This window comes from Pinus tabuliformis, chromosome J, assembly GCF_031772625.1.
Source record: "Pinus tabuliformis cultivar Carrire ecotype Pingquan chromosome J, CPIR1, whole genome shotgun sequence".
In the NCBI taxonomy this organism is placed as follows: Eukaryota; Viridiplantae; Streptophyta; class Pinopsida; order Pinales; family Pinaceae; genus Pinus; species Pinus tabuliformis.
The window spans coordinates 1,451,976,422-1,451,996,240 of record NC_142295.1 but is presented as its reverse complement, the minus strand read 5'-3'; the positions used below and the strand labels follow the sequence as shown (position 1 = coordinate 1,451,996,240).

Below are 19,819 nucleotides of genomic sequence, written 5' to 3'. Positions count from 1 at the left end.
CTAGTGGTTGACCATAAAAAGGGATTCTTATGCAATGTGCCATTGCAAATTGATTTTTTGTCCATATTGCAAGATGCTAATTCTATTTTTACAGTCTTGGAGAATTTTATCTCAATCCTCTATTCCAAGACCTTAGCCTAAGCTAATGTCGGTGTGCTACCCGTGATTCTTTTTTTGAATTGATTTATTACATGTTATTTTCCTAGTTGTTATCTACTCAAAGGGAATTAGTGTGCAACTAATATGGTGTGAAAAGAGTCAAGTCACAACCCTAATGAAAGCTATATTGAAATGCAAGATTTCCCTTTTTTTATTCAATGAATTTTAGGAACATGAGGGAAGAGATCCTTTCTTATTTTAAAATTAAAGAATGAACCTCACACACTCTCAATTACCACAATAATAAATCCACTAATTTTAGAGCAAAACTGATGTAGAAAACAACCCAAGAAAATCACTTAAAAAAAACCTCAAAACAAAATCTAAGAACACCAAGCGCTCAAAAAATCAAAATTGGATTTACAAACCAAAATTTCCCCATAAATAAATCAATAAAAGGCTAGTAAACAAGAAGAGTAAGTGCAAAGAATGCCTTGGGGTTGTAATTCAATGACGGCAACAAAGTCACGCAAAAATAATGATCTATAATGGTAAAAAAATAAAACCCTAATCCAAAGTAATGGCTAGAAGGGAATGAAAAACGAAGAGAATTCTTTGAACTTGACAAAGTCAACATATCCAAAACATAGAACTGGAACTGTCAGGTCCATATCTTTATAACCACAATATAATAAAAAAAATTCCACTGAGAGCAAGAAAAACTACTTCAATGGAAACACCCAGAAAGGAAAAGTGACTAGATCCAATTCAAAACGAATGTTATGATGCACATATGAAATATATATGTATTGTAACGTATAGTAGAAACATGAATTTGAACGATATCAATGAGACTTGAGGGAGAAGCCTTCAAACACCAAGCAAGACAATTTCAAAAGAAAACCTAAAATTGGAAAGAAATAAGATCAAATAAAAAACAAGAATTCTAAATAAGGTATGAGATAGATCTAAACTACAACACATAGTATAAAAATAGAGTTGAAACAAACAATCAAGATCTGATGGAAAAACCCTAAAAAAGACTCAATTTATATGCATCAACGCAGGTCAACAAGTAGGTAATTTGGGTTAGTGATGCAACTTACCAGTGGACAATCCATGTTAATGTTGTTTGATGCTTTGTAATGAGCGTATAACCCATTTCAAACAAAAACTAGGACTTTAAAGAACAAAATCAAGTAATATCTAATGAAATTCATAGCCAGAAAGGCTGAGACAATCCCATATCAAGTCATGTAACAAGAAAAAGACTCAAAAAGTGACAAAAAACCAAAATAGCAAGAAACCAAGGAGATTTTGAACAATAGGGTAGACTTCCCATTGGAGTCACCAATTCTATTGTGATTGAAATCACATAACCACATGAATTTATTGCTTCGTGAGCCTTGACTGGGGTTCACGAGATAGATGTGTGTGATAGAGTGATAAAACAAAATCAATGATAACCCTCTATGTTCATCAAATCCATTCATAACATCTCAAGATAACAAGTTGAGAAAGAATGCCTAAACCCGCGCAAGTTGTGATGGGTATTGAAAATGATGTCATGTATGAAGAACCTACTTCTTCCAAAGACCCTACACCTAGCAATCTAAATCCACAAACACAAACACAACAAGACACAACTAAATAAGAGAACATTACTTCCACAGAGGGAAGATTAGCATGAATAGAATGAAAACATCAACATAATAACCATAACGTCATAGGGACAAAAAATGTATGGAAGGGAATTCATATGCTTGCATTAGCAATCAAATGGCATATAAATGAAATAGTATACCTCATGACATAATAAAAAGCTTTCCTTCATCTCGCAACCTGGTCACCACCTCCTAGAAGGATGGCCTCACAAAACAATAAAGCTATTGCGCTATAATATACTCACTAAAACTAGATTTCCCCTTATCATGAATGGTATATATAGGCCTTTTGGCCTCCCTAGGATAATGTGTTTAGACATTAGGGGAAAGAGAAGTTAGGAAAATTTTACAATAATTCACCCCTAGCCAACTCATAAAGCTAATCAATTGAGTTGACCTCCTCAATAATGAGCAAGTCTACAAGGCACAAGTTGGATGTTGGATTGAAAGGGATAATCTACATTTCTGAGTCTGGTTATACACTAAGAGTCAGAGTTACTACACATGATATCCATGGCTATTTAATGTTCAAGCTGTAAAAATGTCAAAATCAAGGGTACATGCTGTTATAAAAATATTTGGGCACTGCAACCCTAATCTTATATGTTGATAAACCAAGGGATATTCAACCCCTAAAAGTGTTGTTTCATACCCTAAAGGATCATGGTCAACTGATTACATCATTCCCCAAAAGTTCCACCTGAAAAACCACTTGAAATCGGCCAAAACTGGACCATACTGACTGCTTCACTGTCAGGGTGCGATGCATACTGACTGCTCCACTAGCGAGGTGTGAAGCATACTAAAGAGGCCTTCTGTGGGGTGTAATGAGCGAGAATGGACAAATGTCCGAGACAGTTTCCTAAGTGGATGCTCATGGAATCTTCTAGAAACTTCTCCTATGACACTTGCCACTCTAAATTCGCTGAGGGATGAGTAAGAGATGCAAGAAATCTCCAAGTGGAACCAAGAACTACAAGTGGAATGACACTAATCAAAAACCTAGAGATGACTCACACCCTTGCAGACATCTATAAATGGATCCCTCATCTGAGAGATCTAGAGGCTGGAATTTTGTAATTTGTAAGGAAATGCTGATAGTTTGTCTTTGAGAAGGAGCATTGTATTGTTGGGTGATCTTGCTTTTCATGAGGTGAAGAGGGCTTTGATGTTGGGAGGATGATGCTGGATCAGACAGTTGGGTTGTAATTCTCCCTTCGAATTTAATAAAGATCTTTGAGTTTTCCTCCATACAATCGTGTATTTGTGAATCTTGTTATTTATGAATGCCATTGTATGTTCAATGTATTTCTGATTCTGCATTGTTTATGATATAATAGATCGAGATGCTTTGATGGTGTTTTGTTACTTTGTTTCTACAGGTATTCTCTAAGCGGGACAAGTAGGAAAGGAGTTACAAGCTCTATCAAGGGGGAGAGAAATCAAGCAAGGAGTCAAGCAGAAGATCCAGGTTGGTCCCTTTGCTTCTCTCTTATCTATCATACATAAAGGAAATCACAAATTGCTTTGATTGTTTTTTTCTAGGATGGCTGCCAATCCTAGTGGGACTAGCAGATCGAAAAGACACTAGTTTTCCCGGAAACACATGCTATGCATGAAGGTCAATAAGTCAAGGGATTTTGCAATGAGCTCAATTTGGGTAAAATAGGTTGATAATCATAGGGGTGGTGGTAGGGGGAATTAACTAAAAAATAATTTACTACATATTTTTATAGGTACGATATTCACATCAAAAGACGGTTCCTTATACACCTCAGCAAAATGGTGTAGTTGAGGAGAAAACTAGAAGTTTGGTTAAAATGGCTAGATGTATGCTTTATTGTAAAGGATCAAATAAATGTTATTGGGATAAATCCATTCATTTTTCTAACTATATTTTAAATAGAGTGCCTATTAAGGAAGTTTTGTAGGCTACTCCTAAAGAAAAATGGAACGGAAGAAAATACAACATAACTTTAAGATAGTTGATAGGGAATGTTCGTTTGATATTCTTGATGAAAAATGGAAAAGATTAGAGCCCAAGTCTGACAAATGTGTTTCATTATTTATAGTGAGTATTCTAAAGTTTACAGTTTATTTGATCCATCCACACATGGTGTAATAATTTAGTCTCTATATCATCTTAAGTAGACACCTAGAGATTGGTATGAGAAAATTCATAATTATGTCTTGAAAAATCGTTTCAAACAATGTATATATAATCTAAATCCTTATGTAAAGAGATTTAGTGATAATGTCCTCATTGTTGTATTATAGACGAATGATCCTATAATTGTTAGTAGTGATATTACCTATATATAGTAATTTAATAATGAATTTAAAATGACAGATTTAGGCATCTTGCACTAATTTCTAGGTCTTCAAATTTGGCATATATATTTATTTCACAACCTAAACATTTTTTTTTTTACTTGATTAGTTCCATATGAGTGATTGTAAGCCTTCAAAAATGCCATTTCAATCTCATGTGAATTTAAATATTGATTGTACTACTCCTCTTTATGATGCTACTCTTTCTTGTAAGCTTGTGGGTGCTTTGAAATATTTGACACACAACTAGCCCGATATCTCTTTTATTGTTAATATGGTCTCGAGGTTTATACAGAAGCCTCATGAAATACATTGGAAGGAAACAAATAGAATTCTCTGATATTTATAGGGGACAATGATTTAGTGTGTTTTCTATTCAAGGAGGGGTTCAATTTCTCTTCTTGGTTATATATACTTTAATTGGGTAGGTGAAATTTTAGATACAGATTCTGTTGCAAGTTGCATCTTTCATCTTAGTTCAAGTCCGGTTTCATGGTGCAATAAGAAGTTGATAACTCTTTCTCATTTCTCATGTGAAGCAAAGTACAAGGTTGCTAAGGAATATACTGAAGAAGTAGTTTGGTTGTGATGTGTCCTTACTGAACTTGGACTAGTTCAGAAATCAAATACATAACTAATATGTGATAATCAAAGCGCAATCAAGCTTGCATATGTTATTGTCCCATCACTTGGAAAACATAATTGGTAGAATAGAAAGACTGCTTTTGCTTTTGAGCTAGATACAAGGGGAGTGATCATTCCAAATTGCATAATATTTCCTTTCTCGCATCTCCCAACAATTATTACTTTCCATGCCTCTCTCCACCTTCATTATCGTGATTGCAAATCCATCAGTATTTGTACTAGCTTTAGAGGAATGGAGCACTGACGAGACCACCAAACCATCCAAACACCAACCACATTGGATTCAATCATTAACATGTTTGGACGAATTTTCATCTAGATCGTTTTCCAAGTGTGTGGGTGGTTATGGCCATGATCTCCACTCACTATCACATCTTTAAACATTATCATGGCTATATGTCACCCCTATAGGAAAATCTTTTATAAAATTATTTAATATTGATGAATTCATTATTTAAATTAATATCTTTTCATTTGATGTATCTAAAATGTAGTAATAAGTAAAGAATATATATATAATCCTTTAATGACTCAATTTTATATGTATTTGTATTATTTTATTATATGATATTTGTATTTTAAGAGAAAAATGTACGTTTCATTAATTTCATATTGATGTAAAAATTTTCAATTTTAATGTATATATGTTATTACATTTCAATTTTGTTTTATTTTAATTATATATATTTTATTATGTTAATAATACTATTTTTGAAGTTGAATAAGATAAATGATCTTTATTATAAAATAAAATATATTCATTTTTATTATATTGGTTTATAATTTTTTTTTTAATTGTAAAATTAATTTTAAAAATAAATAAAACTAATTTTAAAATAATAAATTATGTAAAAACTTGAAATTAAATTATTAATAAAATTAAACTTAAAAACTAAAAATAACATAATAAAAAAGATTTATTATTTTATAAAATTAACTCGTTACACAATGAATAACTGTCCATTTCAAAAAAATTCAAACATACCATCATCACCCTCCCTCCTTAGCCTAACGGTTCTTACGCCAGCCTGTCACCCTCCCTCCTTTGCCTAACGGTTCTTACGCCAGCCTGTCACCCTCGGATTTAAAAGTTTTAGGAAAACTGCATATAATATCTGCCATTAAATTCAAATGTATGTTAAAGAAACGGCCTTTGTTAAACGAGGAGGGAGCGGCATTGGGCAGTGGAGATATTTTTGGTGTTTGTTTGCGAGTAATCCATTGAACTTGTTTTTCTCTCTGGTCTTGTCTTGTGTTGTGTCGTGTTAGGCATGGCCATGTCTATTGTTTTGTTCTGAATTGTTTCGTATTGCTGTGTTGTGATTTTTTTCACTGTTCTAGTATTTTATTGTTTCCCTGTGTTATTTTTTCTTTGGTTCTCAATTTTGTTGGCAAGTATGAAGGTTCTTTTGGTTTTTATATTTTGTTGGGTTTTGATATGTGAAAGGAGGATATGAAGCTATGATAGGAAGTAGGATGAAATTAGCAGATTGAAAGAAGAGGTAATCTATGTTTCATTACTCATGCGTGTATTCTGTAACAATTGTGTAGGATATTTTATTCCAGCGGCAGAGTTTTCGGGCCATCTATGTTTGAACTGTAATAATGTACGTATTCTGTAATAAATGTGTAAGGTATTTTAATCCAGCGGCAGAGTTCCAGTCCTGGAGGAGAATCAGAGCCAGAGTTTTCGGGCCAGAGGAGAAAGAGCCAGAGCTTTCGGGCCAGAGGAGAAAACACGGAGGCGGGGTTTTAAGGCAAAGGAAATATTTCTGTTAGCCAACCCAGCCCTGATCTTAACAGCAGAAACAGAATTTCGCTGTTGCAAGTAAGCTTTTAATTTCTGCAACTAGTTTTTAAGGAAGGTGTAGTATTTGACCTCAAGCTTACATTCATAGAGTGATGATAAAGATTAAAATTCATGGGTATACCAAATTTAAAATGAACCTGTGTTTATTTTTTGATTTCTTAGTTTTTCTTAAGTATTTAGGAAATTATTATATTCTCCAGCCCTGGTTCTTCTGCTTTCTACCCAATTGCGTTTGAACATAATTTCTCTATTGCTACCCTTTTGCATTTAAACATAATACATCAGGCGTTAGCAGGTGTGGGGTATCGGGGAGGGCAATCCGCTCCCAGCTGCAGGGGGAGTCCCTTGTCATGCTTTACAGACAATTCCATTAAACCCTTCGTTGTTCAGGTAGTGATTTGGCTTTACCTGATTGATTATGTGGAGTGGAGTGCTCCCCTTATTTAGGGTTTGTTTCTTATGCTCTGTACATAAGGAGTTTTTGGAACTGCATTTCTCTCTATGTATTTGTTTGCATGAACTACTCCTCCTACTGTTGGGCAAACCAGTGAAGCAATAGAATATGCAACAAGTGCCATTCGTGTTGCTTCTCTACTAGCTACCCTTGCTTCTTTCGTTCCTGGCACATTAGCTTATTTTGTGGCTGGTCCTGGATGGTGTCGACCGGGTTGATTCTACGTTGCGGAGCCCCTTCTCCTGCTTTACCTAAAATATTGATCGCTTAAGTGAATTTTAGCATAAATCTAAATCTATCAGCTAGGATCGAATAAATTAATTATATCAAGTAAAAGCTGATGAACCTGAATCAGCTAGGACCTAGGTACATATGGGCATAACCTTTTCACTAAGAAGACTGGTTTTCCTGGTGAAGACCTTGGCAACTATTTGGGGTTGAGATTATAGTGGGGCATTACCGATCCCCCTTATACCCTGTATTTCACTTCAATAATGGACAACTTTGTTCAACTTTGTTCGCACCTCTTGTTATTGGATAAGAAAATCCACTTTCTGAAGCTGTAGGTGTTGCACTGAAGGCCCTTGATATGCCATTAGGCATTAAAGCATAATTTAGAGGCCAATTGAAAGAGTTGGGTGCAATATGAGAGCCTGTGGCGACCTAAGGAAATATTTTAAACCCAGATTCGTGGCTGACCTTAACGGGTTTTGTGTCATCAGAAGGCCACAGAGCTGGCAAGTGTATTGGGTCAGGGTTTATCACCGAGCTCCACAGTGCGTCGCATGGAGAAATTCTTTTGCTGAAGCAATGCATAGCATCCACAAACTTTTGTGTGATGCTATACATCAATTCATGTAAGCCGAAGAAGATTAGAGCACGTCTCAGTTTCCCTCATAGTTTTTTAATCTATATAACCATAAACAAATGATTGGTTGTGAACCTTTGGCCGGTGAGAGGTTGCACTTCAACACTATTCCTAGACTTTAGATGAGACATAGATACGAATAAGAAGTTGCATCACCAATATCGAACTTCCTTTGTCTAAGGGCATCCAAGAAGTAAAAAAACTGGTTATGGGACATGATATTCTTCTCAATCTCTATCCCAGTCACAAACATCTGAATCCTAATCTTCATCACCAGTTTTTGGGATTGCATCTCTCTGTATGTTTTTGTTTGGAATAATTGCATCAACTACTTGCTCCACTGCAAGAAACTCATAATCTTCACCACTAGGTGTTGGAACTGCGTCTTTGTGTATGTATTTGTTTGGATTAATTGCATGAACTACTTATCCTACTGCAGGGTAAACCACTGAAGCAACAGAGTATACAACAAGCTCTGGTTCCAGTTTCTTATTCTTTCTGTTTTTTCAGCTTGTTGTGTTCAGCTCGTTGCCTTCAATACGATTCCTGTACTTTAGAGGAAATGTCAATGGTGTAATTACAGGTTCCTAAACGAAGAGATTTTCGAATGAAATCTTAATATAGTATTTTTTTAGCTTTTAGGGCTTCTTACTAGAGATTTGCTAGTGAAATCATAATATATTATCTTTGTTTTTTAAAGAGTAATATATTTCCTAATATAGTAGTTGTTTTAAAGAGTAACTAACTAAATAAAGTGCATATAAAATCAATAGGTCTTACCCTCTACAGTTGATTCAGCTGGATTTTGATTTACTCTCTGGACTGTACAAAAGTCGACCATCAGCTTTCTGTTTCAGATTATTGCTTTTTCATGTTTTTTTCTCGGACAGATAGCCTCGGTTATAGGTATTTACACTTCCGTCCTTTTCCACAAGTTTCTTCATATAGCAGACAGACATTTCATATGTCAAGGTCAAGGCTGTAAAACTGTTTTGAAAGCTCATCTCTCTGGACATTTCGGTTTGATCCACCAGACACTGAAATTTTTGTTACTGTACTTTAAAAATAAAAAGAGAAATGGCTTAACCCATTTGAGTTCTAGCTGAGCGTTGTAAGCAAATAGTTATTATCTTTCTTTAGCGAAGCTGCTGCTAAGTAGTGTAGTGCTGCATAGTTGTTCAACAGACACTAGCTTCCTGTTGATCCGTAATCCAGAAAAGAAGCATCACCCTAACCCCTGTTTTCTTGATCAACTTTATCCAAAAACTAAGTCCTCCCAACGCCGTGTTTAGAAACTGGCTTTAATTCGCTCACTATATCTAGCGCCAAGCTATCGGAATTCACCTTTTTGAACCTCGGCTGCGGCTTAACGGATCGACGAGAGATTTCTTTACGGGGAAAAAGGCGCTTAATTCCTCTTAAGACCACATCTTTGAAAAACTTCTCATCTTTACGGGGAAAAAGGCGCTTTATTTACTGACGATCGAAAAAGGCGCTGTGGCTTAACAGATCGACGAGAGATTTCTTTACAGGCAGGCACAAAAAGCTTGGACCACATCTTTGAAAAACTTCTCATTCGCTGGTTTCGTCCAAGAAATTCTCATCTTTAGGGGGAAAAAGGCGCTTAATTCCTCATGGAATGCCATAACTAGTGTTTTTATTTACTGAGACTTGATGATTTCCATATCTTTCAATATCTGAATTGAATGCGGGTTCTCTCTCCTTAACTCACCTTAATACCCAAGCCAGTAGTCGTTTTTGTTACTGTACTTTAAAAATAAAAATAGAAATGGAATGGACGATTTCTCTTTGGTAAAAAAATCAATAGGTTTTACGTAATGTAGCCTGACGGGTATAGTTGAGCAATTTACCACCTGTGTTGCTGTAAGTTTAGATTATCAGTATTTAAGTAATTAAGTCAAAAATCAAATAAAGATATGAATAGCTATTAGCATTTTTGGTTTAAATTGTTAAAATTTAAATTAATGTGTCTAATGAATCTATATATGTTTTTATTTGTTTATTTTTGATTTAGGGGATTTTGCAAATTTTAACCCTATAAAAATTTAGATAATAAGTTTATTAAAATTCCTTATTATTAATATTTTTTTCTTTTTTGGGTTTTATGCAGGGGAATAAAGGATGATCCTGACTCACACTCATAATACAAGGAGATGAAATGTGATATTAAATTAGTAGTAGAAAGATGGATAGGTGATTTTTCAAATTTTAACAATATATAAATTTAGATAATATGTTTATTAAAATTTCTTATTATTAATATGATTTTCTTTTTTTGTGTTCTATGCAGGAAAATAAAAGATGACTCCGGATCATAGCACAAGGAGATGGAATGTGATATTAAATTAGTAGTAGATAGATGGATATCTAATGTCATGATATATAATTTTACTTATTTACTTGTAAATCATGTTGAAGAAAAACTCAAAACTGTACCTTAATAAAATTAGTATTTTTTTTTTGAGGGAGGGGGTTTTCCCTTCCCTAGTGTCCTCATCAAAACCATGGCCATGGCTATTGGTGAGGAATGTTTTGTGAGTGTGTTTTTAGAATTTTTTATTTTTTTTCTTTCTATAATGCATGTAGTAATAATGGAAAACAATAATAATATTGTGTTTAAATATGTTGATAAAATTTGGCTGAAATTTCAATTATATTATTTTAATACTTAATTGTGAATTTAATATATATTTTTAGCTTGTCTTGAAAATCATTTCTATAATTACTTGTATTTTAACAATATGGTTTTAAATTTATAATATATGTGTTAATTAATTGATATCTAAGATAATGTTATAATTCTTTTAAATAATACAATTATTTTATAGACTGTTTCAATCAATACAATTTACAATTTTCAAAAATTTAAATGGCCCCTAATATCCCAATACATTTCAAAAATACATGACACTATGACAATAATCATAAATTCTTTACAACCCTTATCAAACACTCTACATTTTCAAAACTCATCACAAATATTCCTTTTTAAATAAAATAAATATATTTAATTGAAAATAATATTTTAAAATTTACTCTTAAATAAATTAATTAAATATACATTTCAAAAGTTATTTTATTAGATGTTTTATGATGATAGAAGTTTAGATGCTTATTCTTGTGTTGCATATGTGTTTACTTCTTTGTTGTATTGTGTGTTTATTTGTTTGTTGTATTATGTGTTTTCTTGAAAATCAATTTTATAATTATTTGTGCTTTAATGTTAAGGTTTTAAATTTATAATGGATGTGTTAATTAAATGATATTTCAAAATAATTTTATAATTCTTTTAAATAATACAATCATTTTGTAAACTCTTTTAATCAATACAATTTACAATTTTAACTCATAATGTCACAATATATTTCAAAAATACATGACACTACCATAATAATCATAAATTATTTATAACCCTCATCAAACACTCTACATTTTAAAAGCTCATCACATACATTCCTTTTTTTATATAACATAAATAAAATAAATATTCTTAATTGAAAATAATATTTTAAAAATTACTTTTACATAAATTTAATGAATATATATTTAAAAAGTTAATTTATTACAAGATGTTTTATGATGATAGAAGTTTAAATGTTTGTTTCTGTGTTGCATATGTGTTTACTTCTTCTTTGTTGCATTGTGTACTTGTTTGTTTGTTGTTTTGTGTGCTTGTTTGTTTGTTGTGTTATGTGTTTGTTTGTTTGTTTTTGTTATGTGTATAATTTCACAAACATAATATCATATGTAGGAATTATATTTCAAATGAGTTGAGTGTTGTATTTTAATTTATGTTGATGTTCAATTTAATAAAATATATACATCTTTTTTGCAAGTACCACTAATTGATATGTAAAAGTTATATTTCAAATGAGTGGAATGTTGTGTTTTAAATGTGTATATTTCTTGTATAATGTGTTTGTTAAGTGTATTTTATTTTTACTTGTGTTTGTACAATAATTTTATACACAATGCTATATGAGAATGTTACCTTTCAGATAAGTTTATTTCTGTATTTTAATTTATACTTTGATTCAATTTTACAAATTTTAATTGGTATACATTGAGAAAATATAAATAGCCATAACAATATGATGATACATTTGAAAAATATAATCATTATGACATCATGGCTATGAATGATAAACATATGGAACATTTACACTTACAATGAGTTAAATGCTTAATTCTATTAATATTGATGTTCCATTTAATAGTATTTGTATTTTGATTTTGTATTATATGTTTGTTATTAATTGTATTATTACGTGTTTGTATATTTCTAATAATTTTATGTATACATAAAATCATATGCAAAAAGCTACATGTTGTATTTTGATTTATATTGATGTTTAATTTAATAAAATTATTTTATGTAAGAATTATTAATTAATATACATTTCAAAAATATAAATGACTATGAAATTAAATAGTATTTTAATTTTGGTTTTGATTTAATTTAATAAATTTGATTTTTTTTACCAGTACTATTAATAAATATATGTTTAAATTGATTTGAATATTCTATTTAATTGACATTAATGTTCAATTTAATAATATAGTTTTTTTTCCTAAATATTATCAATGAATATACATTCCAATATCTTATGATATAATTCTAAATATTTGTATTTTTTTTGTATTATAAATTTGTTAATTGCATTTTTATGTTTGTGTTTGCATTTGTATTTGCACAGTAATTTTGTGCTTACATAATATCATATGCAAGAAATTGATTGTTGTATTTTTATTTGTATTAATATTTAATTCAATATGTTTTTTCAAGAACTATGAAGTAATACACATTTGAAAATACACAACTATGAAGTGAATTTTAAGTTATATTTTGATTTAATTCAATAGATTCTATTTTTTTGTTAATTAATATACATTTAAAATGATGAATGATGTATTAAATTGATATTGATGTTGAATTCAACAATATAGATTCAATCAATATATATATTAATATAGCATGATATGATTCTCAATATTTGTATTTTATTTTGTATTACATGTCTTTTATGATCTCATAATGGAGGCTTCTCTCATTCATGATTAAAGAAACTCTTCTTGATAAATCACATCAATATCTTAAGATTTACGTAAAGATAATGAGATGCAACGGACACATGACTATAAAGTTAAACCTTAAAAGTTGAACTTTCATTTATATTTTGGTTTAATCCAATAAATTTGAATTATTTTTATTAATTAATATACATTTATAATGATTAATGGTGTATTTAATTGATATTGATTTTGAATTTAATAATATAAGTTTTTTTCCCACATATTATCAATCATTATACATTTTAATATTTTGTTATATAAATCTAAATATTTTTATTTTTTATTTTGTATAGTTTGTTTTTATTTTGTATATATTTTTGTATTTGTATATATGTAATAATTTTATGCATACATAATATTATATGCAATAAGTTGAAAATTGTATTTTAATTTATATTGATCTTTAATTTAACAAAATTATTATTATTTAATTTATTAGGTAAACATAGAAAACCTTGAAGTTAAATCTTGTAATTCATTTATATTGATCAATTTAACTTAATGAATTTTTTTTTGGATCAACATTTCAATATTTTATGATATAATTCTATTATGTGTTTATAATTTAATACATCAAAAATATTATATATAAAAGGTTCAATATTATATTTTAATTTTAAGAGCTTACATTGCATATTGCTTTGATCTTTTCACATGATAAAGAGGCCAATAACCTGCCAAATGGCTCACCCAATGGAGCATTTATTTTGAGGGGCGTCCATTATATCAGAGTCAGAGGGGATGCGCAACGGTTGTGGGGGTGGGGTGGGGGTTAAAGTTTATTTTGTGCCAATTCTAACATTGAGAGAGGAGGGAGTCAAGAATGCCTTAGATCCCTATCCAGATCTATCAATGAAGCACTTAGATTAGGGTCATGATTAGCCAAATGGTTAGCCAATTTATTTCCCTCCTCATGAACATGAGAGAGGAGGGTGGCAGGAACTTGAATTAGGAGCTCTAGTATGTTTGTTCCTTGAGCTCCCAATCTCAAGTTATTGGTTGCTTGGGATGGGTTAGAACTGCATTGGATTCTTTGAAATATGTTTATTATTTTTTTCAAATTTCCCTCCATGATGAACTTGGAGTAACACTTTCCTATGGCCATGAAGAGGCCTTATTAAAGTGCTTAAATTTCTGAAACATTGTTGGTAGTGTGAATGATTTCTCCCACAAATATGTGAGTGATTTAAATGTGTGCATTGTCTAAGAAATCTCCATAGCTAGTTCGACCTAGATTCCCTTTAGAGGCATCATCAAAATTTTGTTTGATAAAGTCAATGTGAGGGGGAGGCCAAATAGGTAGGGCTAGAGGGAGAGGAGGGGGCGGGGGGAGAGGGAGGGGGCTAAAGCTTATTTTGTCCTAATTCTAACATTGAGAGAGGAGGGAGTCAAGAATGCCTTGCTCCCTATCCAGATCTATCAATGAAGCACTTAGATTGGGGTCATGATTAGGCAAATGGTTAGCCAATTTATTTCCCTCCTAACGAACATGAGAGAGGAGGGTGGCAGGAATTTGAATTAGGAGCTCTACTATGTTTGTTACTTAAGCTCCCAATCTCAAGTTATTGGTTGCTCGGAATGGTTTAGAACCACATTGGATTATTTGAAATATGCTTATTATTGTTTTCAAATTTCCCTCTATGATGAACTTGGAGTAACACTTTCTTATGACCATGAAGAGGCCTTATTCAAGTGCTTAAATTTCTAAAACAGTGTTGGTAGTGTGAACGATTTCTCCCACATATATGGGAGTGATTTGAATGTGTCCTAATTCCAACATTGAGAGAGGAGGGAGTCAAGAATGCCTTGCTCCCTATCCAGATCTATCAATGAATCAATTTAGATTGGGGTCAGTATTAGGCAGATGGTTAGCCAATTTATTTCCCTCACGAACATGAGAGAGGAAGGTGGTGGGAATTTGAATTAGGAGCTCTACTATGTTTGTTACTCAAACTCCCAATCTCAAGTTATTGGCTGCTTGGGATGGGTTAGAACCACATTGGATTCTTTGAAATATCTTTATTATTGTTTTCAAATTTCCCTCCACGATGAACTTGGAGTAACACTTTCCTATGGCCATGAAGAGGCCTTATTCAGGTGCTTAAATTTGTGAAACAATGTTGGTAGTGTGAACGATAACTCCCACATATATGTGAGTGATTTGAATGCATCCTAATTCTCACATTAAGAGAGGAGGGAGTCAAGAATGCCTTGATGCCTATCTAGATCTATCAATGAAGCACTTAGATTGGGGTCATGATTAGCCAGATGGTTAGCCAATTTATTTCCCTCCTGATGAACATGAGAGAGGAGGGTGGTAGGAATTTGAATTAGGAGCTCTAGTATGTTTGTTACTCGAGCTCCCAATCTCAAGTTATTTGTTGCTTGGGATGGGTTAGAACCACATTGGATTCTTTGAACTATGTTTATTATTTTTTTCAAATTTCCCTCCATGATGAACTTGGAGTAACACTTTCCTATGGCCATGAAGAGGCCTTATTCAAGTGCTTAAATTTTTGAAACAATGTTGGTAGTCTGAATGATTTCTCCCACAAATATGTGAGTGATTTGAATGCGTGCATTGTCTAAGAAATCTCCATAGCTAGTTAGACCAAAATTCACTTTAGAGGTATCATCAAAATTATGTTTGATGAAGTCAATGTGAGGGGGAGACCAATAGGTAGGGCTAGAGGGAGAGGAGGGGGGAGGTGAAAAGACACAAGAGGAGAGATGATGAGAGAATCCCAAGGAGGAGAGGATAATATTTCGGTATGATTACAAACCCAATCCTTATCAACCCAAGAAAGAAAAATATTTGATTTCCTTGGGTTGTTGAGAATAATTTGTTAGAGATTGTGAAAAAGATAGTGTTGTTTTTGAAAACTATTTCTCTTTTGGAGTGTTCTAGAGAAGGAAATGTGGGAGCTTGTACGAAGATTTATTGTGATGGGATTAATAAATGAAGAGGATAAACATGAATGCAAAGTAGATGTGATACTTTTAGGATTGCGATCAAATTGATGGAATAAGATGGAAATATTGTGTAAGAGGGAAGCAATGTAACTATTGTTGTTGAAGAGGTAATTACTAGATTTAAAATTAGAGAGGCTGAGGGAGTAGGTTGAAATTTCATAGAATCCATGAGGTTGAATCTTGTCCCAAGTAAGAGTTTTGTTCCAAAATAAAATATATAAGAAGAGGGCAGTTTTAGGTCAATGTCTGAGATACCATAGCTTTTCCCACATACTACAATATTCATTTGGATTATTAGGGGAAAGGAGGCTACAAGCTTATGAGAGGCTGAAATTTCCTTTATGTTAGCGCACACAATGAAGAATATATGTTCCTCCTTTAACAATATTTTTTCAATCAACTAGAATAGGAACCCAACTCTAACCAATTCGTACAATCTATCCAGCTGCACCACTAAGAAGAATGAGAGGAAGAAGAGCCATAGTAGTAAAAAAAAGGTTAGTCCTTAGGCAAGAAGAGAGTATTTGATAGGATTGAGATGATTTTTATAGGACAATTTTGGCCATTAGTGCCAATAATCCTTTGAGAATAACATGCTTTAACCATTTCTTACTTCCCAAAAGATACACTCTTTGATGAGATTTTGTGTTCCCAGGAAAAATTCAAAATACGTGAACCTTTGATATTACCTATCAATTAGAGTTGTAATTCTTGAATGCTTGGGGTGTATTTGTGTCTCCACATCTTACACGAGAGGGCTTATGGATTATTGATCAATCTCTACCATTTTTTTTGTGTTGAGTGCTTTACTAAGAGTTTTTGGATCTCTTGGTACAAATCCACCTTCAAGCTTTGGTTGGCAAAGTTTGTCCCATGTAGTGAGAGCCCACATTTTTTCTCTCTCAGCACCCAACAAGTGGAATAATTGCTAAATGTTTTGTATATTTTTTAGAATGACCTTTAGAGAAGAAAAAATGGATAAGAGATAAATAGGTAAGGATTGAAAAATTGATTTGAGGAGGGTGAAGCACCCTACCAAATTTAATAAGTAGAAGGTCCAGCAGGAAAGATGAGCTTCAAATTTTTGAAGAAGATTCTCCCAAGTGATTTTCCTAAGAGGGTAGTTAGTGAGAGAGACACCTAGATATTTGGCCAAAATGATGCTCTTTTGAAAAATAAGAGGCCTAAACATGTGAGTTTGAATAACCAATGGAGTGTTAAAGAAAAATATTTGGGATTTGGCTAAGTTAATGGAAGTTCTAGATGAATTAGAGTATGTAGTAAAGATGTGATTTAAGGTTGCCACTTCCTTGACAGTGGGAGTGCCCATTAGCAAAGTGTCATCCAAAAATTGATGATGAGTGGAAGAATGACTTGAAGATCTGTTGGGAACGGGTTCCCCCAAGAGGAGTTTTGGGGCTAAAAGCCCATGTTTTGGGACAATTTTGTAATAAAGTTGTAAAGTCTCCACATTTTGTGGCTGCGGAGCGTGAAGGTGTCAAGATTCATAAAGGGTTGTTCATCCTTATTTTTTAAAGTGTCAAGTCAGTTGTAGAGATCTACCCATGGTCTGCTAAGTAAGTAATCTCTAGGCAGTTAGAGAATAATGAAGCTTTGGAAGTTTTGGTAGAGAAGTCTAAGTGTTTTGGGTCTTAGCGTAGGTAGAGGCTCTGCAGCTGAGTGCGCAGAGGCCTAGGGTGGAAGTTCGCAGCTGAGTGCACGAACCCCTATAGCTGTGTTCGTAGGGTAGATAGAGTTTGTATTATGCTGGAAGATATCAATAAAGAGAAGTATTTTGCAATTACTGTGTATTTAGTCTCTGTTAATGCATATGATTATATTGCATTCTGGGTTTATTTTACACTGTTTATTTGATGTGCGAATGTATGTGATTATATCTATTAATTGAACGTAAGTAAAGATATTAGTTTACATGACATTAACTGTAATTGATTAGTAAGATAAGTAAAACACTTGAGATAACTTGGGAACCTATACAATACATTGCCATAGCTTTGCGAAAGTACCTGAACCGTAGGCTAGGGCTGCGCGAAGGTCAAGGGCAAATGAACCCACACAAGGACGGCTGAGGGGATGTCAACTGCTGGATCAAAGTCGGGCGTCCACTTGTTGAGATACAGCCCCTGAGGGCCCATGAAATAGCGGCCATTGCGAAATATCAGCTCCTTATCTTCTTTTTTAGCAAATTCAAACAGGAAGAAACCCTTCCCCAGGAAATACGAAGTGACTCTGTTTTTAATGAGCGGCGCCCAGTTCCTTGCGACCCAGCTCTCCGTAGTTTTTGGGGAGGGCCAGAGCCCAGTGAACTGCCCAACCAAAGCCCGCTCCGCTAGAGAGAGGGCGACCTGGATCGGTTTCTCAGGGGGAAGTGAGATCTCAGGAATGTCATCCAGGCGCTTTACAAATTTCGAAGCCTCGGTCGTTTTCTTTTTAGGAAGAGAGCTCAACAGCTTGACAAAAGCCTCGGCTTCAGAGAGAGGGGGCGTCTCCATTGAAGCAGCCATAGCTCGATCTAATCGAGCTCACCCAAGATCAGCGGACATAGCCCCTAGATCTACACGGAGGAAGCCTCAGAAAGACGCAGTAGAGGTCGAACCACCGATAACACCTCGCAGGATCAGCACCACACGAAGAAGGATGAGTCCTCACGGCCTCAGGGCCGAGGTGATGACCTTAGACGCGGATGCACAGCCGCAGGGCACTCTCGCAGCTCCAGATCCGATCGCTCCACCGGAACTCTTGCCGTTATTAAGAAATAGTAAATTATCATAAAAAATTATCTAATTTACAAAAAAAACCAATTTTAAAAAATAATAATAAATTTATTTAATTTATAATTATAAAAATTTAAAGTAATATATATTTAATTATTATTTCATATTTAACTCTTACATTAATAAAAATCTTTAAAATTTAAACATAATTTGTATTTATCTTATTTTAAAAGCAGTGTGCTCATCACGTAAATTAGACCACGAAAATTTGTTTTTAAAGTCAACTTTTGCATTAGATACCTTCTTATATAGTGAATTCAAAGGATCACTCACAAAATTTCACTAGTTTATCATAAAAGTTATATTAGGTGACAATGTTTAATGTAAATGATAATATTTTTCTTATTTAGTGATTTTTAATTTTGGATCAAATTAATTTCATTAGAATTTCCAAATGGAATAGAATACAAAACTTGTCTTAAGAGTCCCCACACTCTAATTGAGACCATAATTTTTGAGGTTGGGGATTAGTGGATACCAAAAGGGATATTTAGCATACATTATTTTGGTGAGGCATAGAAGCCATTTAATACTAGTAATAACCAAAAAAGAGACCAGAACTGACATCATAAAATCAAGGAGTGGGGTGTACGCGGAGAATTAAAGTAACCAACAAAATCATTAATATGGAAATCATTATGTTCCACTCTGGGTTCCAAGCTGCGAAGGTGATCATTAATTCAATAGTGACTACTTTGTCGAGTAATTCAATTTGGATATACTAAATATCTGTATGGTAGGCGATTCGGTAGACATACATGTGGTCCCTTAGGATGTCCAAATCAATTTGGATGTGTAGCAACTCCTCATTAAGGGAGTCCAAAGAATCCAGGGCCTTAATGTGGCATGGAGATCGAGCCTAGAGAAATGGCTTCTACACCCTCCAGCCTCTCAATTCAAGATCGAGATGACCATCTTAGGCATACTCACCCATCCCATGACCAAGAAGTCCTTGTTGGTGAGGCATATGGAACTTACATCACATACCCAATTCCTACTGCTCTTTTTCTTTTGTATTAGAAAACCAATGTCAAATGGAAATTCTTCCTAGTCCCACACTTGTTCTCATGGATGTTCCATTGAATT

At 33.3% G+C, this 19,819-nt stretch overlaps 1 long non-coding RNA gene across 1 annotated transcript; it reads left to right on the top strand.

The window, feature by feature from the left end:
* Nucleotides 1-5,916: 5,916 nt before the first annotated feature.
* On the top strand, nt 5,917-10,175 carry LOC149232839 (uncharacterized). Its single transcript, XR_016247570.1, has 3 exons — nt 5,917-6,241; nt 6,374-6,567; nt 10,003-10,175. It is a non-coding gene; the product is annotated as an uncharacterized LOC149232839 (long non-coding RNA).
* Nucleotides 10,176-19,819: the final 9,644 nt, after the last annotated feature.